Genomic DNA, 26,562 nt, shown 5'->3' on the forward strand with positions numbered 1-26,562 from the left:
GCCAAAAGTACAGATAGAGGTTAGATGGACTGATAAAATTAGGAGGTCAGCAACTGCCATGACTCAAATGTCTATAGGGTCATTCAGGTGACATTAACTAGTAAAGCAGGCCATATATATATATATATATATATATATATATATATATATGTATATATATATATATATGTATATGTTTTGTTCACATAGGAAGATATCTGTATGCTATTCAACTCCATACTACTCATTGTTTTGGGGGGTAGACAGAATTCTGAGATGGTCCACAAAATTCCCACCTTGCTGCACATACTTTGTATTACCCCCTCCTTGAGTATGGGCAGGACTGTGGATATGACAGATTTCACACCCATAATTAGACTGTTTTATGTAAAAGTGAAGAAATTTTGCAGATATAATTGTGATCTCAATTCAATTGATTTTTGACTTAACCAAAACTGTGATTATCTGGGGTGGGCCAGACCTAATAAATTAAGCCCTTAAGGAAAGGGCTCTTCCTTATACTTCCCATTGAATTATAAGACCAATATCTCAAGATATTCATATTTCTCAGGAAAAGCAAGAAAAAATGGATTTCTATGTACAATACCCTGATTTTGAAATGTTGGACATAAATGCGATTAAAAATTTAAAAACATTATTTTGGAGCTAGATGTAGACCCAATCCAAATAACCTCTTCCTTTGATTATAGAAGATCCACTGTTTGGTAAAATGGAAAAACATTAACAAATGGCCAGGGCCAATTTTATTTGGTTTGGCATACTCTACAAAGGAAAATTCAATACTGAAATAAATCATTGTATCCTGTGTCTGTGTCGTGTCTTATACAGGCCAATTCCTTATAAGTTGATCACTTCTGAAGCAATGATCCAAGGACGCTGTCTGGGAATTTTCTTTTTTGGGTGTTCCAAAAACAAAAATCTAATTTAGTGTCAATTGAACTCTTTTCCTAAGTCCAGGAAATGCTCTTCTCTGTCAGACGTGTTACAAATTTCACCATTAAGAAAGGTATGCTGTATCTGCGTTAGTCAAATGATAGGTACAGTGCATACTAAGGAGACATTTTCAGAACGAATGAATGGTGGCTTTTAAATCCGTGCTGTCTATCTTAGCATTGGGTTAGGTGATGGTGCTATAGTGTGACCTACTTATTGTATTTTTCTGGCCACAAAACTAATAAAAGAGAATTCAAGTCTGAATTAATTAAAAAATCCAAATTGTAGACTATGCTTACATAAATGAAATTTTACTTCCAAACACATAAAGGAATTACAAGCAGTAAAGCAAAGAGCAATACTTAAGTGAGAGTCTTTACACATTAGCTGTGGTGGACAGGTAACCATGGATTATAGAAAGTTATACAGTATAACTTATGTAATTATAATCGATTATTCTTAAAATTCTGAAAATATACTATACTTGATTACACCTTAAATATGTACTTATGGAAATATAAGTAATTTTAGACAAATATAAACCTTACCAGCAATTTTTAAAATGCTTATAATTTGATATTGGAAAAAAAAAGAGTTTTCCTAAACATTTTCTGTGAAAAGTAACTGGATGAGATTTATAGATAATGTGAAACAAAGATGTGGTCTCTTCTTTCAAAGAACTTACATGTTACAGAGGATACAGGTCTGTTCACAGTTACATTAGGACAGAAATTGAGTAAAAACATGCTTTGAGGACCCCAAATGTAAAGAGACTAATTCGAAAGAGAGATGAGAAAAGGCTTTTATAAGAAGAGGTAGCATTTGAGCTTCAGTGAAAATGGATGGAATTTTAACAGATAAGGTGTGGAATAAACACAAATAATGGTACAGAGTTTGGAAAATATAGACAAAACTTTGTGTCCCAGACAGATAATATATTTGGTAAAAGTGAGAATGTCCAGTCCAAGAAGAAACTGAAATTGTATGTTGTTTCAGGGTAGCCCTATGTTATAAAATAAAATCCAATTCTTTAGCATAAAATCACACTGTCATTCCTGACACCTACCAGATCTTAGACATTTAGTTTATGTATGTATGTGTATTTCCAAAGATGCTGTCATAATTAAATGTACATGGCAAAAGTTAACAGAGAAGTTTCATGAATAAGAAACTAAGATGATGCTTTCTGGGAAGTTGTGGATACAGGAATGTCACAGAATTTTGAATAACATATATGTCACCAAAATCGAACAACAACAACAAAAAAGGATACTGATATGTTCAGGTGCACGAGAAATCCAAGAAATGATCTCATCATAAGGACTGGCAAGGTCCAATCTACGCCAGATACTCAGGACCATAAAACTGGATAAAGTGAAAAAGTTCTTAATCAGTCTATGGATTAATCAGATACGGACACATTTGTGTATTGTGAAGATTAGAATAGTGTCCCTCTTTCCTCATCATTGTGGCACTTAGTTGCTAAAATCAATATTATGCCAAACACAAAAAGTGTCTCCAGATGAACACCAATGGTAAATGGCCACCTAAGTGGATTTCAGCTGTGATGATGAATGTTGATGCATTGGCATTAGTAACAAGCATGAGTAAATAAAATATATGTGGAAGACTCAAACAAATTTTCTGTATATAAATATATATAGGAATGTTTATAATCCATAATAAACAATGAGCATTATCTTGAGGATACGAGATTAATTATTAAAAGAAATGACATTTATGAACTATGTAAAGTGATATCCAATTAACTTGCTGCAGCTATCTTATTAAATGCCAATTAAGTATGTTAACATTCTTTACAATTTCACAGATCAATTTGAATTTAACTGTACCTTCATTGCCATTGTAATTTTGAGTTAATTACATAGCTAGATGATTTATCTTTTGCATAATTATCACCCTCTGTTCTTCAAAAAAATAAAATTGATAGCTTTATGAACACACAGATAAGTCCCCAAAGCATCACTAATTTTCTGGCTTTGTACAAATCTTTGTTTTGAAGCAAAATGCAGATTGCATGGGGTTTGTGGTAGCTATATTTTAATTCTTAATTTTAAATAAAATATGGAGTAACTATATAATGTTTCTGAAAGACATTATTAGGTCTTTCAAATTATTTTCTTCTCTGTTATGATTTTGGTAAATGTCTGTCTAATTATAGAGAGATTTTTCTGACAACTGAGAGACTTTCTAATAAAATAGGATAAGAACTAGCCTATTAAAACACAAAGTTTTTAGATACTTTTGGTGAGATATGTTTTATTTTGCTTTGACAATCAGGCACTCACCAAGTTTGAAGTAGTTAAAAAAAATAGGGCTTTGTAGTCAGACAATTTGGGGTTCAGTATCTCTCCGAGTTTCTATTTCTTTGGTTGTAGAAATCAATGACATTTGTGGCATTTGGCCTATTTGCTCATTAGTAAAATGTGGAATGTGACAACTCCTAAATGTTTATGCTAGATATTAAATCTAATTAAATGCATATATGGGTGAAACATAATATTATGAATAATATCCATGGATGTCCATTCTCAGTAAAAACTAACTTTCATTCTTATCATCTCTGTGCTTTTGGTTTATGAAACATTGATTTATACATTCCATGAACCTACTGCCAAATAATTTTATATACGATTTATGAACGGGATGGATCTCAGGGCATCTATCAGTCTTAAAAGAGGAAATTAAAAAAAATGCATGCATGTGAAAGACAATTTTTTATTCAAATTTGGCCACAGTCAGCCATCTATAGCTGTGGGTTCCACTTTCATGGTTTCAGCCAACTGTAGATGGAAAACATTCAGAAAAAAAGGTTCCATTGTTGCTGACGTGCACCATGTAGTTAGGCCTATGATGGCTGCATCTGTACTGACCATGTACAGACATTTTTCTTGTCATTATTCCCTAAGCAATACAATATAACAACTATTCATCTAGCATTTATATTGTATTAGGTGTCACACGTAATCTAGAGATGACTAGAAGTATACAGGAGGTTGTGTATAGGTTATATACAAATCCTAGGGCATTTTACATAGGGACTTGATCATCTGCTCTTTTGGTGTCCACAGGGGGTCCTGGGATCAATCCCCAGAGGATGAAGAGGGACTACTGTATATATAAGACAGTTGTCTTGTGCAGTTTATCCTATTGAAATAAAATTTAAATGTTTAATAGGCTTAATAGTTAACTCTATACAAAGCGAAAATCTTTGACCTATATTTACTTATGGTCACGAGTCAGTGAATCGATGAATCTAAAACCAAATTATTGAGAGCAGGGATGCCAGAAGAGCAACCCTCACTCCATGCTGACAGGCGGCCATTCAGTGGAAACATGCAAGAAGTTTTGCTGCAGTACTTTCTGCTTTTACGTTTTAGTTTCACACAGCTCAGTGTTCTCAGCAGATGTGGCCTGTTCATCACTACATCGCTGTGTGATATATTCACATGTATGTTTCAAGTGGAAAGTCTAACGTTTTCTATGGGCCATTCCCCTGAACTCCTCCCAACACCATTTTCCTCATCTTCTCAGCCTTCACATTACCTCTGTGTGGACAGACTGATTAAGTGGAAACCAGACTCCCTTTCCTCTCCTTTTCTTGCCTAAGCAGGGATGATCACTTTTCTGCTTGACAATGGCACTTGTTTCTTTGTTAATCTGTGCCTGTTTAAGTCTTCTATAAATAAAATCAATGATGAAGCCATCAGGTGTCAGGTACAATAATAAATGTCTAAGGAAACAAAATCACCCTTATGAAATAGAAGAAAACTGAAAATCCTTGTCCATGTGCTTCCAATTAAAAATGTTTCCTCTGGTTTGCCATTATTTATAGTACTGTTAATGAGGAATTCACATTAAAATTAATGTATTTTTTTGTTGCTGACTATTCATGAGGCCCATGAGCATTTAAGTACCTCACACAGAGTATCCTGTAGGGTGGTTTGAGATTGAGGGTCACTGGGAATTGATGTAGAAGGCTGAGAAAGGATTTTACCTGCAGCTTCACGGCAGATCTGTTGAGCTCTGGGTCTGAGTGATAAGGATGAACAATTGTCTCCACTAGAGGAAATTTATGGAAAATAGTTGAACAATTCCAGCGTGGCTCTGGAATATCAAAATTACAATTTGTACAGATGGTGACCCTTTCCGGTCAACTAAGCAATGAAAATAAAACTGCTGCTATGCGTCAAAAACCCAGCATTTGGATAAAAAGGTTCTTGTAGCACCCCTAGCTCACATGGCAGGTGGGTAATAGACACAAGTCTGAGTTGATTTTCTTGTCTAGAATTTGATAGTCTGCCATCATATTTTATTTCTCCCCAGAGTTCTTAACGTAGATAGGCATTTCAAGAAACGCTCCCCATTTCATAACTGCAAAAGACATCCATGAAAAGAGGAGGATATGATTAATCCTAATGATAGCTTTCATCCATTGACTACTCTTCAGGCATTTTACATATTCGTAGTTCACAAATCAGCTCTGCCATGGAGACATTTTTTTACAGTGATTTTACAAGTGAGAAAACTGTACCTGAGAGAATAATCACTCAGTAAGCTCTTATCTAAATAAACCTATTTGTCCCTTGAGCTATACCATCTTACTCACGAGTTAACTGACTAAACTATGAGTTCATCTTTTCCATATCATCACAGATCTCATGCCTATTAACATATACCCCCAAATCCCCACAATTTTCTTACACAATTATTTTAATACGTTCTTCTGGAAGAGTCTACATACGTTTAGTCACTTGAAAGTATTTCCTTCTGTGTTTTCAGGGATATTTTGTGGTTGTTTTCATAGTTTTTGTGAAAGCTGCTGCCTGGTAAGTTAATTGTTCTAGAATGAATGTGGAATGAACACATGAATGCTATGGGAATATGTAGTAGTGAGATAAACATTCACTGTCTCAAACACTTAAAGTTTCTCTATCTTGTGTTTTAAAATGTTTCATGAGTTAAAATTGTCATGCATTCTGCATTTTGTTTTCCTTTTTTCCACACTTTCTTTTGCATTTTTCTTCAGTGAAGAACAAGAAATGTAAGAGTAACTAGTCCTCTAAATTCTTGATATATTGAGAAATAATTATAACATTGGTGATTATGCCAGTGAGAAGTTTTAAGTTAGGTAAATATTCTATTTAAATCTGTTTTATTTCCGTCAAACATCATTGAAAACACTATGTCTTTTTATTAAAAAAAACAAAACATAAAACAAAAACCAAACAAAACAAAAAACTATGTCCCCTTGAAGTTGCTAAAAACTGGCTCAATTTATGCTGCAAGATCCATTCAAATTTTCAACATATTATTCTCTCTTATTTTTCATTATTTTTGAAATTCATTATATAGCACTTCAATTTATAAACTCCTTAAATATGTTTCTTAAAATAAAAGTTTTCATTAAGTTGTATTTAGTGGTATATTCCACATTTCCCAACAATGTTGAATGTGTCTATTTTAAAATAGGTCAGTATCTAGGGTTTCTTACACTGCTATAACCTACATAAAGTTCCTGTGTATCTCTCCAAAGTCATAAACAAATGCTTTATTTCTCTTTTATCAAAGCTTTTATTTACTGCAAGCAACCATTGCTGATCCTATGGAATGGCTTAAAGTAATTTATTGGGTCTAAGGCCACCACCTTTCTTTCCTAACAGTTATTTCCTATCCCTATTGAATGATCCAATCACTCCTGCCCTTCTTAGTCAGCTATTATGGCACATTGCTGCAGTCCATCTTCCTACACTTGTAGACATACAATTTTGGACAGAGGATTATGTCCAGGAGATTAATTTGTCATCGTAGTGAAGGCAACTGGTAAAATCTCCTGCCACACTCTTCCTATAGATTAGGAAGAGGTTTTTACAGTTTTCATCAGAATCTTAAGAAGATGTGTGAATGAAACTGGGCCAAAATGATCACGTAGGCAGATATTTAGATACGTTCTAAATAAGTAGTCACTAAACATTTAATAGTGGAAACAATAAAGGTTTCAGAAGACAGTATAGGAGAATATCCTCTTGACTTGGCATGGACAAATATTTCTTAAACAGAACACTATCATAAAAAAAGAGAGAGAGAAATGTTTGATAAATTCAATGTCATTTGAAGTCAGAATTTCATTTCATCACAAGACACCATGAAAAAAAAAAAAAAGAAAAGAAATGTTAAGCAGGAAAAGAAGATATTTACAATACCTGCATCTGACAAAGGACTTGTATCTAGAATATATAAAAAATCCCAGCAAAGCAGTAAGAAAAAACACAAATAATTTAGAGAAAAAAATAATAATAAATAGGCAATTCACAAAAGAATGTATCAAATGATCAATAAGCAAATGTAAAGTGGGACAACATCATTCTTCCTTAGGGAAATGCAAAATAAAATCTTAGTGAGATACTGTTTATACTCACCATAATGACTGAAACAGACAGACAGACAGACAGACAATACCGAGTGCTGACTAGCATGCTGAGCAAATGGAGTTATACTACTAAGGGAGATATTCTTAAACTTGTTTGCAGTATATATTAAAATAACACATGTATCCTAATATTCTATAACGTATATAACTTGAGATGTTAGATTACTCTGTGTGCACGTGTGTGTGAATCAATATATTTGTGCATCCAAAGAAATGAACAAGAATTCATATAGTAGCTTCAATCACAAAAGAGCCCTAGTTGAGTTAAAAGCTTTCCATGTTCATCATCAATAGATTGCATAAAGAAGTGGTGGTATCATCATACAAGCAATATCGTATATTAATGAAAACAAAAACTACTGCTACTTGCCAAAACAGAGATGAATCACACACATATGCTTCTAAGTAAAAGAAGCATCTCACAAAGGAGTACACACTGATGATGTCTGCACATTTCTATAAAGCAGGCACATACACCTACAGTGGTAAAAGTCACACTTGTGGTAAGTTTCCTGTGGGTAATGACCACAAGGGGACATGAGACAGGTGACTGGGCTGTAGGCAATGTTTGACATCTTCATTGGGGTGGAAATTTTCTGAGTTTGCAGGTACATTTTGTAAAAAATTAATCAAGCTATACAAGAGATATTTGTGTACTTTAAGAATTATACTTTAAATAAAATCAAGTGAAAAGTACCAAAAACTAGACACATAAAAATTATGTCTAACAAGGATAGGAAATTACCCAATGGAAGAACATTTTTCTTAGCTTTGTATTTGCTCTATGGACAGGACCAAATTAAATACGACCAAAGAAACTCTTTTAGTTATATCTTACAGATGCCATTCTGAGAAAATCAAATATATTCATCATGGCACATTGTGTCATTTACTTACTTATTGGTTATTACCAAGTTTCATGGGCTTTAAAGTTGTATAATAGTACCTATTTTATAATATTACTTGGGAGATTTAAAAAAATAAATAAAAGCAATGAAAGTGCTTATCACAGTGCATGGCATATAACACTCACAAATGTTAGATATTATTGTTACTATCATCATTATCATCATTATTTTTTCTTATGTTATAATAGGCACTCTACTGATTTTGCCCAATATATATGTTAAAGGTCCATTTTTACTTTGAAAAAGTAGTGTTATTTTCTTGACTCTTCCCCAATTTATTACAGATTTCCACTTCAATGCACTGAGAAACAATTAGAAAATTACTTTATGTTCTCCAAAACATAACTAAAATGAAATAAAATATCTTATAAGTATATTTTGCAAAACACACACATGTATTTATCTGTACAACAGATGTATTTTTTTATCAATTCCTTTAAAAAACTGAAACCAACCAATCTTTAGAATAATTCAACAATTGTACTATTACCCATCTGGAGTATTTTTAATATCATGATAACCAATTCGAATGCATAGTCTCTGAGCCTATTTTCTGTGTATATTAGTGCCCACATTTAGGATCAAAGCAAAACAATAACTCCTGTGTAGTAACATAATTCATTCTCTAGCACATGGATGTTTGAGAATCAGTTCTATTTTGTCAAATGGTATGGTATTTGGACTTCAAATTTGCATCCTTTCTTCAAAGAAGCTGGATTTTTAGAATTGCAAGAATAGTACAGATTATAATGTAAATGGTTATCCTTCATGTCAGAGAGGAGAAAACTGAGCTCCAGAGATGCTAAGAGCTTACTTTGGGTCACTTAATAGTACAGGGAGAAAACTAGAACACAGGTCTCCTAACTCCTGGTTCCTTGCTCTTTTCATTGCTTCATACTGCTCTCACATAACCTGAGATGACAGAAGTTCATATGGTCCAATGGAAGGATCCATCAATAGGTTCTGTCTTTGAAATAGACTAACTCACAGAGTTCTGTTTTTAGCAAACTGTGATGATAATACAAAATTGCAGGCTAAAATCACTGTAGTCTCATGTTGCTTTAGATCATGAGTTAACCTAAAGCAACACAAATATCATTGTTAATCACATAGCCCCATCATCTACTGTTATGAGGACCTTTCCTTATTGAAAGATTTTCCTGATGACAATTTAGATGATGATTTTCTTACTGGGGAAAAGTCAAAGACATTGAAAGGGAATATTTCATATAGTTTTCTCAACTCTGTGTTGTTTGTGGTATTTCTGTACTAAAGGAGATAGAAAGGATCTCCAAAATAAATACATTATGCAGTAGGCAACGAAAGGGTAAAGTCACTTTTTTCTGTAATCACAGTTCTTTGTAAAGTCATATAGTCCCTATAAATGAGATAATAAAGTAACTCCACATTGGTTTCTGCAGTTCTCTAGAGTTTAAAGAGTATTAATGGCTATTGGATTCAGAATAAATAAACTGAATGGAAAAATCATTATGTGAGCTCTATTTTCCAAATATCAATTTGGTTTCTAAGCACTCCAGTAACTAACCCTTAATTTCTACCTATTTTCTTCTGAGAAAAATAGTTGAAATTTGGTGCATCATTTATTTCTCCCCTCTTATAATAATAGGATGTGAATGAAGTGGCTTGAGTTTATTGAATTTGGCATTAGAAGCTGGTTACTCTCTTTAAAAAACACGTATTTTACATATTGAATTTTATCCTTTGGAAGATAGCAAACAATAAAAAATGCATCAGAAAAATTAGTTGAAATGGTTATATAAATAGACACTTTCTTCTCGTTTTTGAATTCAACATTACCATGTGAACCCCAGTTCTCTCTACTAGGATTTAACATTGAGAATTGTGAGCAGAGCTGTTGAACAAAAGTATATCTTTCCTGGGATAAATGTTTAAATTTCCTTGTTTTTAGTTTGCGTACGCTGGTGCTTTTATATTTTATAACGCCCCAAATAGAAAAGATCAGAAATGGCAGATCACAATAAAAGATAATTAGGGCAGTGTGTGTGATCAAATATATGTGAGTGTATGAATCTTAGTGGTAACTTGCTGACCAAAAAAAAAAATAAATAAAAATAAATGTGTGTGTGTGTGTGTGTGTGTGTGTGTGTGTGTGTTTATCATTATATCTTCTTTCCATGGAAATGAAAGTAATTAATTGGCAAGAGTGACCAAAAAAAAAAAATTACAGCACATAACAATAACAGACCAATAATTCGTATTCATAGTCCAAGGTCTCATAAAATGGTCAAAATATTCACCAAAGTGTAAGCTTGTACATTCAACAATCATTGACCTTCTTCACTTGTGTAGGTTTTTCTTGTAGTTAATTTTTCTTGCTCAAATACCATCCTTTTCCACTTAGGCAAATCAAGATATAATTCACCCTTTTAACTGCCTTCTGCTTTTTTTTTTTTCTTCAGTCTACTACAATGGCAAAATATTATAGAAGATAAGTTATAGAATACATATATGCTAAAAAAGAGATTTTACCCTCTAATTCACAAACTCAGTAACTGTTTTCTTCCTTCCTGCCTCCCTGCCTGCCTTCCTTCCTTCCTCACCTCACTCTCTACTTTTTCCCCTCTTTCCTTTCTTCTATAGATTTTGTAATTATAAAAATTGAAAATTGAAAAATTAGAATTAGATGAGTATCCATAACCTCACCTCCCAAAGACCATAACAGATAACATTTTGATGTAGTTACTTCCCAGATTTCCTGTATATGTGAAATGCTTGTTAAGTACAGAAATATAAATTTTTGTAATAGTTAAAATCATAGTACATATTAATTTTGTGACTTGTTTTCTTTTACTATATATGAATTTTGGATTATATACTTAAAAAGTCTTCAGAAGTTGAATTACTTTGTCAGTTCCAAAAATTGGAATCTTGATTTACTGATGTTCCAAATGATGCTTAAAGTATTTGCCTTGTTTTGAGTGGAAGATGAGCTTTATAAACCCATGTGACTTTTGGGTACAAAAATACATACATTAGTGTCACACACAGAAGAACAGAGTGAAGAATAAAGTGGAATCACTATAATCAAGCTGCTAAATTACGGAAGTAGGTTGAGCTATAAACGATTCTATTCTTCTTTTAACCAGCCTGGGAAATTAAACTTTTAAACTTTACAGTTTTGTGCCATAGCCCACTTTATACTTTTGGAGGGCAGGAACCGGGCCTTATTTACTATGTGTTAGGCCCTACAATAGAACTTAGGGCTTTCATTGGATGAATGAATGAGTAAATTATTGTGATCAATGTTCATTTCACGACATAGAGGAAAAGCCTTTTAGTTCTGTGTGAGGGAGGAGGGTTGCTTAGGATGGATACTATGATTAAAAAATATCAAACTAGGCTAAACTGAAAGAAAATAATGGTCAATTATTTGAATAATTTGAAAATAATGGAGCTTAGTCCTTGAGGTCTGTAAGAGAGCAATAAATAGTGACTTCCTTGTATAGGGGAAGGGGCAGGGCGAGGGTCAGGGTACTAGTTATTAAAGGGTTAATGAAACATCATGACCTACAGTTAAATGGCCACAATTCAGCTACCTTCTGAATGTATCCAAACCCCTCCAGTTCTCTGTGCTTTACCACTCATTCTGTTAGAAAACTGCATTTTTAACAACAAATAATATTCATTAGAGCCTAGAGATCTAATGGTCACGCCAGGTATTTTTTAAAAGTAAGTATTCACTTTAAAAAGTAAAACAGAATTAGAGTATCTGTCTCCCCAGTACTTGAAATTTCCAGTTTTCAGAATGCTTGTGGTTATTTTCTTAGGGGGATAAAAAAAAAGTTACATGAAAGCAGAATGCATAAAACTGGAGAGAAGAAAAATAGCCACAAGGTTAAAAAGTTAGGAAAAAGCTGGAAAACTGACACAGCTGCCCAGAGCCCTGGAGAAAAGCCTTCTGGGGATCCATAATAAATGAACATAGGTGATTAAATTTAATTCAGTAGTTGATGGTTCCCAGGGGCCAAGCCTGACGCTCAGTATATAAAATATATAACTCTGTGTTGGCTTAAACATCCACCACCAGGCTATAGGAAACACACTTAATTCTACCTCTGACCATCTTTCACATGAGATGTAATTTATTAAAGACCTTGCCCTTCCCTTTGGTATACAGTTCAGACTGCCTGCTTCTCTTCTATCATCATTGTATTATTTTCCCCAGAAATGGTGGTTTTTGGCAGGGAAATTTCCAAGGTTAAGGGATGAGGCAGATTACTTCTTCATTCTTTCTTTATTGTGACTTCCTAGATGCACTGAGAGAGGCCTTTTGCATATAAGTTAGAACAACATAAAAATAAGACATGTCACTCTTTCATTCAACCAACACTTTTTGAGCTCCTGCTGTGTGACAGGCCATGGAGATCTAGGGCTGAATAAGGCAGCAAATGCACCCGAGGCAGGTTCCATGCCAGAGAGAAGCGGGACATGAAAAAATACACATCAGGTAAAAGGAGACATTCTCTCTTTCCATACCCAAGTCTAAGCAACCAACCACAAGAGTGCCCAGGGATGGATAGATTTGTTTGGTTTCATTTTGAATCTATTTATTCAGTGTTTGTTTTTATATGGTTAAGTGGTGAGAAATGGTTAAAGATTTTATACTGCCTAGGTAGTTTGGGAACCTTAACCCAGAAGTCATTACCCAGTTACTGTCATTGAGAGATAAGTATACTTAACATCCCGCTGATTTTCATGTCATGAAGAGAAGGACATGGTCTACATGATCACACCTAATTTCTTGGGATTGAATGGTTTTCATAGATAGCAGGGGAAATTAGCTACTCCCTGCAGAGTGATTAATTGATCGATGATTGCCCAAACGCTTGCTCATATACCCAACATTAGATTATTTTTTTAAGAAATAGGATCAAAATTTTTAAACTGGATTGTTGATCTTTAATTAATGTTTTGCAAACAGTCATGAAATCTGCATTATATGATTCCAAATATCTGAATAAAAAATCAGTTTAGTTCATCTGAATGTATCACAATGGTTAGGTGTTTGATATTATATAGATTAAGTTCCCTTTTCCCTTGCCTCATAGTCATTTGTTGTAGACATAGATCAAATTTCCCCTGAATCCTATACCTTTTGGCAATATTACTCTTCATATCAGAAGAGTAAACTGTGGCTCTGAGGACCCACAATATCAGACCTTATTCACAGTTGCCTCCATTCACGTATCAAATGGGAAACATTACTTTTAAGATGTACTTTAGCAGTATAAATTCCCCTAGATTTAGTACTTTAAAAAGTGGTTATATTAAACCCTCAAAAATCATCTCAGGGTGTTAATTTGAAGCATTGTTATAAAGTCTTATTTAGTTTCTCACCCAAGGGTTTCTGCTGAGCAACAAATCACATTTTTATATTTATTCATATAATTGTCATATGAGTCTAACATTTTAGTTCACTGCCATCCCATGCACCTCTTGCTTAGCTTAGTTCTGTGTTCCATAAAAATCTCTTCTTTGTTCTACATTTATAGCAGGATAAAAGGTAGAACATAAGTGTCCTTCAAAACTGATTTGAGATTTTATCTTCAAATCTTTCCTGTCAACTCTTTTTTCTCCTTGACACCTCTATTAATTCCATCACCCATTTGTGGATTTACAAAACATATTGATACACTTTTGTTATAGAGATCAATAAGAGGCACACCACTGAGTGATGAGTGGGAAAGTATACCATTGTGCAGCACACCTGGCACAGAAGAGAGTTAAGACATTGGGGACTGAGGTTGAGGGGAAGAAAGGCTGAAGTGTGTCCCGTTTTAGGAAAGCAAAGTGTCTGAGTGCTGCTGATTGGCTGGCAATATCTAGGCTTGTCCATTGGTATGCACTGAGCTGTCTGGAGGTGGTCTGCTGCATATACGGTGTGCCCATGTGGAATTATGACATTCAGCTTCCCAAACTGAGATTGTGATGCCCGGTCAGTTGTGGCCTGTTGACCGTAGGCTGAATAGCCAGGTTAAAGTTGGTCTATTTCTTTCACATAAAGTGAATAAACTCAAATATTTAATTGATTATGTCATTTTTTCCTGTTGCTCCTACACTTTTGTTTTATGCATTCATTCTTTGAGCAAATAAAAAGAGATTCATTACCATAATCATATGCATTTGGGGAAAATTATTTATTTTAATACATATGCCTCTTAGCTCAAATGTATAACAATCAAATGTGTCTGTAAGCTACTCTAAAATTATTTCTTTTCCTCCACAATTTTGAGTGTGGATAAAATGTGATTTTTTTTTTTGTAATTCTCCTCCTTCCATTGAAATTAAGTCAGACTTAGAACACTCTCCTACTAGGGCACCAGTGTTTCTCAACCTCAAAACTATTGGCAGTATTTTTTTATTGTTGTTATGGTGGCTGTGCTGTGCATTGTAGGATGTTTCATGGCAGTCTTGGTCTCTACTCACTAGATTCCAGTAGCAACACAACATCTTACCCCTGTCACAATAAAAAAATAAAAATAAATAAAATAAAATTCTCCAGACTTTGCCAAATGCACCCGGGGGAGCAAAATCACTTTCAGTTGAACATTACTCTTCTAAGCTGATAGAAACATCAAGTCTCCATTGCTATTTTGTTTCCCTTCTATCTCTTATAGGATTATGGAAAGGCCCCCCAAATCTAAGGGTAAACCATTTGGAAAGACATTCATAGACTTTGGCGGTTATCACTAAGACATTTCCATGAACTCCCTTCAAAATCAGCACCTCTGCTTTTGGGCCATGCTGGGGACACAGCAAACCCTGCTGAAACTGAACACTTCCCCACCCCTTCTCCCAAGGCCTACTCTACAGCTGTTACGCTCTGAGCCCTGTGCCCTCCCCGGTCTCTGCTACAGAACAGTGCAGATGTCTACAAGTTGAGGAAACTGCCAACCCCCTCATCTATGAAAATTTGTCTCTTTCCCCTCTTCTAGCTCAATATTTGACTTTTCCCCACTTTCTTCTTCCTAAGTAATTTGGTTTGCCTAATTTTGGCAATAGGTATACATTTAGAAATGAGGAGTAAGGGTCGTTGAAAGCAAGCATTTCTCTGTTGCAAAGTGCTACATCATTGGAAGCAAAAGATTTTATAGGGTGATTTCAATGCTTTATAATGGGGAGGAAGGAAAATACAGAGCACAACATTTATAGAACTCATATGATTTGGAAGAGGAGCTCAAGGGGCCATAGGAGGTCCTGAGGAAATTGTGAGTTTCACATACTAGAAGAGTTTCTTGATTTCTCCTTCCAGTTAGTGGGTTTTAAAAAAGACAAGCTTCTTATACCTCCAGTTCGTTGAACAATATGAAGATAGTGGCTCCCACTGGCTAGTCAGAATTTGTATGCTTGTGGTTGTTGTTAATGTGAAACACATATTGAAAACTCTGATGTTAATGAGACAAGAAAGCAACATGTTGGATATACACTTTGGAGCCAGCGTGCCAGGTTTCAATATCCAATTCTGCTAAGTTAATTTCTCTGTGATTCGGTTTCCTTCATTAGACTAATACAACAACCTCCTTTATAAAGTGGTTTGACAATCAAATAAGTTAATACCTGGAAAGTTTAGAATGGTGCCAGTAGTCAGTACTCCATAAGTACAAGTTATAAACTATGTAATTTTTTTTTTTAGTACAAAGGATTGTGCCTTCTTAAAATGAATCAGGCCATCAGAAAGGATTAGAGAAAACACAGATCCAGGAAAAGTCACCCAGAGTGACATGGAAGAAAGTTCTCAGAGAGTAAGCAGAATCTATCCATGCCTCTGCCCACGCCTCTCTCTGGCTCATGAAGTTAAAACCTGGTTGATGTTTGTGTCTAACCCACTGCTGTGACTGCCCATGGCCTGATCTCAGAAGTAAAATGCACCTAATATGCAACAGGTAGCTTAGCTAGAATATGGGCTGACCTCTGATAATCCTGATACTACTTCCTGACCTCAGCCCAACCAAAGGTCAATGCCAGCTGTTCCTTGCTCCTTCCAGCCAGCCACCAAAAAATCATAAACAACAAATGCTTAGGAGCTAGTTAAAGATGCCTTGGAATAGAGAAACCATTTTAACTTAATTTCACTCAGATTTTTCAAAATTTATTTCACCAATGAGTCTGTTTTTCTGCATTTTTTCATCAAGGGACTACCAACACTTAGAATTGTGTTTCTAAGGAATATAGTTAGGGACATGCAGTTCTCATGTACCCATTCACATTGATTAATGTGACATGCTCTGGTCTCTGGTCATTTTGTGAATCTATGGGTGACCCTTTTATTTGCTCTCTGCCAACCGGTGCTTATTATTGTTTTATCTCACCCCACATTCATTAAGTTGTCTCTAGTGGTTCCATATATTATAATAATATCCAGTCTTATTCACTGCTTTTCCAGGTAAGCCTCCTAACCCAGAGCAGGTGTCACACACACACAATCTTTCTTAGCTACCCACACACACAATCTTTCTTAGCTAATTGTGTGCCTCTCCCTCTCTTACTTGCATCAACCCCTGAGATGGAGGACATTTGGAGACAATTAGTGCTTCACAATTTAATCACTTTGGCTTTAATAATGGTTGACTATGAAAGGTTCATATTAAATTAGAACTCAATACTAATGTGCTTTTTCTGAAGCTAATGAGCTACTGTGCCTCGAGAGAAGAAAACGAAAAAATACTGCTGGTTTTGTGAAAAAAAAAAAAAAAAGTTCAGCACTTTCAGCATTCTTTGTTTAAGGATCTGATAGAAATAGCTCAAATGTACTCATTTTTGAGATATTTCAGGATGCACGTTTTTTAGTAGTTCTCTTCTAGTCCAAGCCTATTTAATTTAGATGGCGTCAGCCATTTGGACATTTAACCCAAATTGCCAAATCATAGACTCAGACCGTCCCCTTCACACTGGAGTGTTTTGGGATGTTACATATGATCAGAACCAAATTAATGAAAGTCAGCTCTGGGATTTTGCTGGGGACTATTTAAAAATAAATGTTCTATTTTGGTGGAGCTTCTCAATTAGTAAATATAAGTAACAGACTTACTGTTTGAATCCATTCTGTGAGAGAGCTTGGTCAAGGCAAAGCCAATCTTGGGTGCAGGGCATAGCTAAAAGACACAAAGAGACTGGGTTTTAAAGATACTATTTGAACCTCTGTATGAAGCCATACCTCGCATGAATTATTGCCTGGACAGGTCCAATAAGTTTCCATTTGAGTTGAATGAATGTTCAAGTGAATTTTTTTTGTCATTTGCAAATAAAAGTGACTGGCTATACAGATTCTAAAATACACAATTTATGATGAAGCCACCTCTTGAAATACAAAGTAACGGACAATCAGGCAAAACTTATCATAAGGCCAGGAAACTTAGCAATATTTACATGTAAAAACACCTTCTAAAAGGGTACTTAATTTTTTTTTTTTTTTTGTCACATGGTAGAAAGTTCGTGAACTTATTTGTCTGACCTTGTACACCTTGGTCTATACTACCCGTCAGCTTATCTTTTCTCTCAGATAATGTTTCAGTTTTGATCTGCAAGGGCTGTTGAGTATCTTTGAGCCCCCGTCTTTAACATGAAAATTATTGTGCTGGATATTATAGGAGGAAAATGAACTTTTTTGAATGAATGCTATAATGACATAATTACATGACAGGAATTTTTCAATTAAAATTATTATTTTGAATGAGTTTTAGAAAGGAAAATATTTATTTAATGGACAGTGGTTTTCCAAAAGTGAAAACACTACAATTTGATATTTCTAAGCATTTTGTTCAAATTTAGGTAGATATATTTAATTTCTACTTGTTTTTCTTTGCATTATTTTGTCATCATCCATATATATTATTAAATTGTTACTGCACTTTTCTAATACAATTTATGCCAATAGTGCTATAAAACTCGTCTTGCACCTACCACGACTTTAGAGTCATTCAATATATTCTGCTCCTGAATATAATGTGCTGCACTTTACATTGTTGTCTTCTGAAGGAAAATGCTTATCGTCACCCAAGTGAGGAACACAATCTTCTCCATTATTTTAGGACCAAACTTTCTAATCCTCTTTGTACACATGTGCCACCAATACCATAAATACATATTAATTGTCTTGTCCATGAGAATGTCTGATTATAAAGACTATACGAGCCAATACTAGATCTAGTTAGAGTAAGTCATAAAATGCCAGAGAAATGTTTTGACTGGAGAAAGGAAGTCATGTGATAGTGGGAGATTGTTGTTTAGGAGATACATTTTGTAAACTATACTAAAAAAAAAAAAAAGTTAAGTGTATTACAAAATTGTAATTTCTAGGAAATATATATTTAGTCATTCTTAGTCCACAATTCCTGGCTCACAACCCCTAAAACTCTTGGGATTTGTCAAGAGTTGAGAGTGATAAAGATGTCTTTGGTTATGTGAGTGAGGTGACTTGGAACCTCCAAAAAATGGAGGTTGGTCGCCCAGAGACCAATCAGGTAATTAGAGGGTTGGAACTTTCAGTCCCAACCTAAGACCTCAGAGGAGAGATTGAGGGTTGGAGATTGAATCAATCCTGAATGGCCAATGTTTGAATTAATCGTGCCTGTGCAAGGAAGGCTCTATAAAAACCCAAAGGAGAAGTTTCAGAGAGTTTCAGAGTTGGTGAGCCCATGGAGATGCAGGGAAAAGGATGTACCTGGAGAGGGCATACGAGTTCTGTGCCCCTTTCTACATATACATCCTTTCATCTAGCTTTTCCTCAGTTATGGCCTTTTACCAAAAGCCAGAGATCTAGTAAGTAACGTGTTTCTCTGAGGTATGTGAATCATTCTGGTAAGTTAATTGAACCCAAGGTGGAGATTATAACCAGTTGGGCCAAAGTAAGACAGTTAAAAACCTGGACTTGGATTGGCATTCTGAGTTGGAGGGGTCTTTGGAACCCCCAATTTGTAGTCAGTTGGTCAGAACCATAGGGAGGCTGTGGCTAATGTCTGCAATGTGTGGAGGGATGGGCTAGGTAAGGACTAGTCTTGTGGATGCTCTATCTGGGTATAGATACTGTCAAAATTGAGTTGAATTCTCAGACACCCTGTTGGTGCCCTGAGAGTTGTTTGTTGGTGTGGAGGATATGCCTACATATTAGAATTGGGTTCTGAAAACTAATTTTGGTATAAATAAAAAATACATCAGAGATGGAACTATGGAAAACTAGGCAGCGCTACAGAAAGATGATAGCAAAGAGATATTCACACAAACATACAGACAGACACACATACACACACACACAGACACAAATGAGCAAGAGTCCCATTTTATCTTATTTCCTACTTTATACTCCATATTCATTTCTGCTTATTTTTGCACTCTTATCATAGAAAAATGTACTGGGATATAAATGATAATTCAATTCCTGACTGCAATTACATGTGAAAAATAAAGGGGGAGTTCATGAAGGTATAAGAGTGCCATTGTCACAGCTGTCGTCACCGTCGTCATCAGCGTCAGCATCATCATAATTATCAATCATCATCAGTCATCTTGCTCAAGGAATATGCATTGCTTAATCACCTGACAAATAGCAGATGCTCAAAGTTGCTATATGGAATTTTAAAAAATGCAGCAACATAAATGAAGCATATAGAAGCATTTTAAAATAAATTAATTTGAGCTCATATGACCCAAAAAGAAAATATGATAATGGATGTCAAGAACTTAGGCTTTGTCAGACATTACCAAGGCAGCTCTTATGGAGTTTCTCGTGTGATTTTATTTTATCAGATTCACACTCATAAACATAATTGTCCAATAGGGTTTCTCCCTCTCTAGTAATCAAATGCATATAAATAGCATTAAAATATTCTTTTTCTTAGACTGGCAAACATCAAACAGACTGATGGCCAGTAGAAACGGTTTGATAGAACATATACTCCTCATATACAGTGATAGGGGTATATATGTCACCTCTTATGCAGAGCAATCTGCAATTTGTTATTAATTTTGAAATGGTACTCATTGATCCAGCTATTTCAAAGAGTGTAATGTGGATGTGCAAGACATTTATTTCAGCATTGTTTAAAATTGTAAAAAAAAAAAAAAAGAAAGAAAGAAAAAGAAACAAAATACCGTCTATGTTACCAAATCCAAAGGATATCATCATGTGCTCATAATGCCTGACTCCTCAGAAGTCATGGACACTGTTGCCTTTTACGTAGGTCCTGGAAATTCTTGCTCTGTGTGACTTCCCACCTTGCCCTTTGGCTACTGCCTCTGTCTCCTTTTCAGGGTTATCTTTATCTAGATGAAACTATCTGGAGCCAGACTGTGAGCTCAGCCACTCTCTAGATGCATGACCTTGGAGTAAAGACTTTTGGCCTCTTTGAACCTCAGTTTCTCAATTGCTAAAATGTGTAACAATGTGTACAGCGCCTGTCTCAATAAATAAAAGCTCCATTATTATTTTAATGCCAAAAATGTTGATATTCTGCAAGACTGGGTCTTATTCTCTTTACACACTTTACCTCTTATAAAATCTCATAATGCCCATGGATTCAGTTTTGGCAGTGGAACTGTTTTAAAATGAAGTGGCCATAAACTGGGGTAATGCAGTTGCCCAGACCAAGTACCCATTCCTGGGTATGAAGGGGGAAATAAGAAGTAGCGTCTTCCAGAATCAGAAAGAGGGAAGCGGAGGAGGCCACTCAATAGGAGTTATGACTTCTATGTAAGTGATGCAGTCAGTTTACAGTGACCCATGAGGAGGAAGCAGAAAGTGAATCCTTTGATCTCATTCTCCTCCCTCCTTCCATCCCCTTCGATTAAATGCAAGTGAAAACCAGAGGCCAAGAAAATCCCTTCCTGGACTCCATACAGATCAGCCTCCAGGAGCACAGGGCAGGGGGAGAAAGGGTAGAACTTGGATCTGTATAGAAGGATGGAAGATTTTCAGCACAATCCTTTATATCCCTACTTGCTGGTATACTTCCTGAAATATCTTCATTTGAATGAGTAAATGAAGTAGCACATTCCTCATGGACAGCTTTTCTTTCTTTCTCCTTCTTTTTTTTTAATCTCCATTGTTGCATGTTTTATTGTTTGTTTAATCTATTTATTCTTTTCTTTGTCCTAGATTATTTCCAAAGCTTCTTCTCAGGTAGTCTTTCTGCTTTTTCTGCAGTTACTCAGTATTTCTCTCTCTCTCTTTTTTTCTCTCTCCTTTCCACCCATCCCTTCCTCTCCTTTCCTTTTCTCTTCCTCAAAAAGGGAAATTTACAAAATGCAAATCAAATTCTGACACTTCTTTGACTGATAACTCCCATTTGTTTTAGTTTTCTGTTGCTGCATAAGTAATTACTAGTACCGTAGTGACAAAACAATTCCCATTTATTATCTCATAGTTCTATACACTGATAGTCCAGGTAGGTTCAATTGGGTTCTCTGCTCAGTGTCTTGCAAAGTCAAAATCAAGGTGACTGGCATCAAGCTGGAATCTTATCTGGAGATTCTGGGAAACAATGCATTTCTAAGCTCATTGCTGTAATTGGCAGAATTCAGTTTCTCAAATTCTCTATCCTCAACTCACATCATTTTCCGCATTTTTCTGTGTGTGCTGGCCACACATGTCAGCTCTCTCAGGGTCTCTGCTTCTCCACTGGGTCTCTGCTTCTCAAATATCAATTTTATATTATTTTTAATACTTCCCTATTCTCCAACTCCCACCCCATAACCACCCTTCCTCACACACAATCAATGATGTCTTGGGATATGTATTTGTGTTTGTACACAGAAAATTATTTAGAAGAGTATATTTAAAAGTATTAGAGGCTATCTGAGTAGTGGATTTGTTGACAATTTTCAGTGGTATAAACTTTCTTCATGTCTGATCTGCCTTGTAAGTAAAAGTTACTCTTACAATCAGTTAAATGATGGTTTTATTTGAAATGTTTAACAAAAATCCAACATGAACAAAATGCCTCAAATATATTGTCAATATTTGTGAATCAGCAATAACTAGACATATTGATATGACTTTAATATTATTATTTATATTATCCAACTACCAGCAAAGCAAGTTCAATAATATGCATTTAGTGAAAATGAATAGTTTAATGTTGATAAATTATCCAAATGCCAGTCACTCTTATATTAGAAGTTTGTTCTACCATCTTAACTATAAGAACATGACTTTTATTTTAAATGTCTGTTTTTATTATTTATTATTATAATTTCATATTGATTACCAGTATGATCGTGAGCTCAATTCACAGTATCTTAGAACTTTTTATAAACATAAACAAGTTGGTATATTTGGAATTTTAGTGATTTTGATACTATGGTTTTAGGTAACCATGTGGGCTTATTATAGATGGTATGAGAATTCGTTGACACAAAAAGTTTGAAAATTAAATGAAACCTATAAATTCATATCACATTAAATATAACAAAGTTTTCAGACCATTAAATGTTTTTTCCTTTTGTTATCAAATATTAAAGATAGATAACTTTTTCCTTTATGGAATTGTACGATAGAAAGTTTTATAGATCTTCCTTAAAGCATAAGAAGGAGGAATGGCGTGGGAAGAGGAAACTACAATTTTAGTTTTTCATTTCTTTGTCAGTCTTATTACAGATCCATAATAGAAAACTGCAGCACGAGCAAAATATATTTCAATTGCTGAATCTAATGAGAAAGAGCTAATGGTAAAAGAGAGAGAGAGAGAGAGAGAGAGAGAGAGAGAGAGAGAGAGAGAGAGAGAGAGAGAGAGAAATCTTAAATACACAGTGAAATTTGACATTTTCTTGACATATCTGACATACATATTTATAGAATCAGAATGAAATTTGAGAAGTGCTTGAATTTGAAAGGACAATACATTTTTACAACTTTATATTATTTCCCTATATAACTCTCCTCCCACCCCAGACTCTCTCCCTCCTTTTCCACTCCCCCCCACAGTACAGGATAACTTTCCATAATGTCCTACATATACTCAGATTTCTATTAAGAAAACAAGTATCTCTGATGTGCTAGGTACTGGGTCAGTCCCCACATATGGCAATGTGGTCCCAGTGCACATAGAGTTAATAAACGAGTGCTCAGCTCTTGCATGTACTAATTTACTCACCGTCACAATCCTATCAGGCAGGGTTCTTCCTATTCCATGGATGAGTAACTAGTTCAAGGTCACTTCAATAATTAAAGTGGTCTCCCAACTCAAATCCTTCTAGAGGTACAAGCGTTGAGGTTCACAATTTTTCCTGTTGATTTACTCACCATTTCACATGTATGATTAGCATGAACAGAAAATCATTTTAAAGCCTAAAGTTTGTTCTGTTGTTTCAGTTCTTTTAATACTTTGTATAAAATTTTGATGTACATGTCTAGAACACGGCATTTGCTTTTATTCTTTCATGTATTCATTCTACTTTTATTAAGCACTTGCCTACGATGGGTTTTATCACAAAATAGAAGCATAAGTTGCTAAAGTTCAGATGCTTACTACGAAGAAAGTGGAGAAGTACATGAAATATACTTGGTGTCAGTCACTGCTACTCGCCTTTTAAAATTTAAATCAAGACAGGTTCTGTTTAAACTTTACAGTGCACAATTGCTGTTCGTTTATTTGTTTATTGGCCATGAAGCATTGATAACCCTTTTTTGGAAATAATGTCCCAATTTCTTCTCAGAATTCATCATCTTTTCTCAGGTGTTTTAATGTGAGATGACTATATCTCTGGATCCAACTGTGAGTATACAGCTCAGGTCTGGCCAATCAGCATATTTTATCCCTGTACATATTGTCCAGTTCAGGGAAAATAAGAACGTAATTAAATTAAAACCAAAGCAATTCAATAGAACTTCTCTAGAACTACTGCAGGAGAATGGGTAATCTTTCCTTTTGAATTTACACATGAGTAATGTAACATAGGAGATGCACGAGCAATTTTGCCAACTTGTGAATAGAGCAAGTTCTGAAGAAATGGAAAGAGAAATAAGGTCCTGGAGACACTGTTTGCACCCATGATTTTAGCCACACTGAGATCAGGACTGCATATGATTGTTGTTGTTGTTGTTGTTGTGTTTTGTTTTTTTTAATTATCACCATAATCCAGTCTTTGTTCCCCTCCCCATAATTTCCTTTATATCAACCCTTCACCCTATCAAACCACTTACATCAGCTTTACGTAGTAGATGGTCAATAGAGTATGGGGTTCTAATTGAGACGAGATATATTATGACACCATATAACATTTAGTCTAAAGCTGTACAGTAGATTTGACTCCTCCACCCCCACCCCATTGTTGATATGACTTACTGCCATGTTTTTGTCACCAACACTCATCTCTGCTTTCTCCTATCCAGATTCTAATTCTAGGTAGGGTTGCCAAATAAAGATAATATTCCAACTCAAATTTGAATTTCAAATAAACAACATATCATTTTTAGATTAAAGTATGCCCAAGCTATTGTTTTGGATCTAATTATGTTAATGATATTTGTTTACTTGAAATTCAAATTAATGTAGAATCCTGCATTTATATTTGTTTAGTAGGCAACTCTAACTTTAGAGCCATTTGTTATTTTCATCCTGCCCTTCCCCTGAGGGCCTCCCTTATGAGAGCATTTCCCCAAATTGTTTTTTTCTACTTTACCACCTTAAAATAAATAATAAAATTTCTTGTTTAATTATAGAAGTACAGTTATTGCATTAAATGCATGTGCAATGAATGTTTTATATCCTTGTGTTTTCAGGTACAAAAAGCCTCATCTACATTGGGGAAATAGGTGAAGCCTACACCTAATTTCCCATTTCTGTATTTTCCACCTCACTGGGACACTTTCTTTTGCACTCTCCTCTGTTACTATAAAGTAAATATAATGTGAGTTAGGTGGTCCTTTGTGTCTTCCACTTGTTAGGTCAGGGGAATGCTCTGTCCGTTTGGCACCTGGATATTGACTCCCCAGTCAGCAGAAATAAACTTGGGAAGGCCTTGCCAGCCCCCCTGATTGAACAATAGCTGACCCGCCGATGGAACATCTGAGGTGGAACGCATGAATAGGATTACGTAGGTTGCCCTGTGGCCATAGTAACCTCATGTACCTTGTGAAACTGCCAGAATCATGTCCCCCTGCCATCTACCCTAGATAATTACCCTGAAACTTGTGATTCATTGTCCCCATGCTTGTTGATTGTAAACATTATGGCCTAGCATTCTTTCCCGACTGCTAATCTATTGGAAAAAAAACCTATAAAATACGTGTCCCCGGGGAGCCCTAGTCGTAACACTCCCACGGGGACCCTCGCTGGATGCACTTGAAGCCGACACTGTCTCGATTCCCCGGAGACTTGGAAACACTCTTCGGGTGGTGAGAACTCATTGTTTCTCTTTGTCTTACTTTGCTTTATTCTGTCTATCTTACTTATTGCCTCACTTAATAAACAGCATTTTGCTACCTCAACTCTGTCTCAGTGTGCATGGTGAATGAGTATTCGACACCCAAATTCTGTGGCCACTTAAGATGCAGCCCCTTGCTGCTGCAGTTACCCAGCATTCCCCAAGCACCAATATACCACAGACATTCACTCGTCCATACAGACAATGTGCCCAGTGCTTTTCAAATTCTCCTTTTTGGGCTATATCAAAAATCTTTCAGAGACAAGATGACACTCTTGTCAATCAAAATGGGACCCTACTATTTCCATTCCTATACCCAAAATGTTTCTAAGAAGGCACTCATATCTTATAAAATGAGACTTTCCCCCAAACCTGAGGAATGCATCTGTTATTATTAATTGGTCCAGGAGTCTGAACATTTTATTTCAGGCTAGTATGAATTGTTGGTGGAGCAATCAACAATACTTATTATCTCTGCCTTTTTGAGAAGTAGAATTTGCTGGCCTCCTTTTTCTGATATCTCACACGTAGAAAATTTACTTAGTTATTCTCCTTTAGTGCTCACTCCTAAATCTCATTCTTTTCTTCAGAGGGCTAAAAATTAATAAATAAATAAATAAATAAATAAATAAATAAATAAATAAATGAATGAATAAATGAATAAATGAATAAATGAATAAATAAATAAAATAAAATAAAATAAATAAGCAACAAAAAATAAATAAAAACGTTCTGATCCATCATCTCTCAAATATTTCATTTTTTTTTGGTTGTTTGGGTTCTCCTTCTATGACTGTATGTTAAGTTTTTAGCTCAGAAGTAGATCTAAAACATTCAATCTTATACTGATAAGTGCTGTGTGAGATATTA

General features: G+C 35.1%; 1 protein-coding gene across 1 annotated transcript in view; it reads right to left on the reverse strand.

Moving 5' to 3' along the window:
• The window catches only part of LOC308497808 (uncharacterized protein), a 301,285-nt gene that overhangs the window by 132,511 nt on the left and 142,212 nt on the right, over nt 1–26,562 (reverse strand). The window contains exon 2 of the mRNA XM_081048914.1: nt 17,363–17,426. The gene's annotated coding sequence lies outside the window, so the exon portion shown is untranslated. The remainder of the gene's footprint in view (nt 1–17,362; nt 17,427–26,562) is intronic.

The sequence above is a fragment of the Rhinolophus hipposideros genome (assembly GCF_964194185.1).
Source record: "Rhinolophus hipposideros genome assembly, chromosome: 5".
NCBI classification, from domain to species: Eukaryota; Metazoa; Chordata; class Mammalia; order Chiroptera; family Rhinolophidae; genus Rhinolophus; species Rhinolophus hipposideros.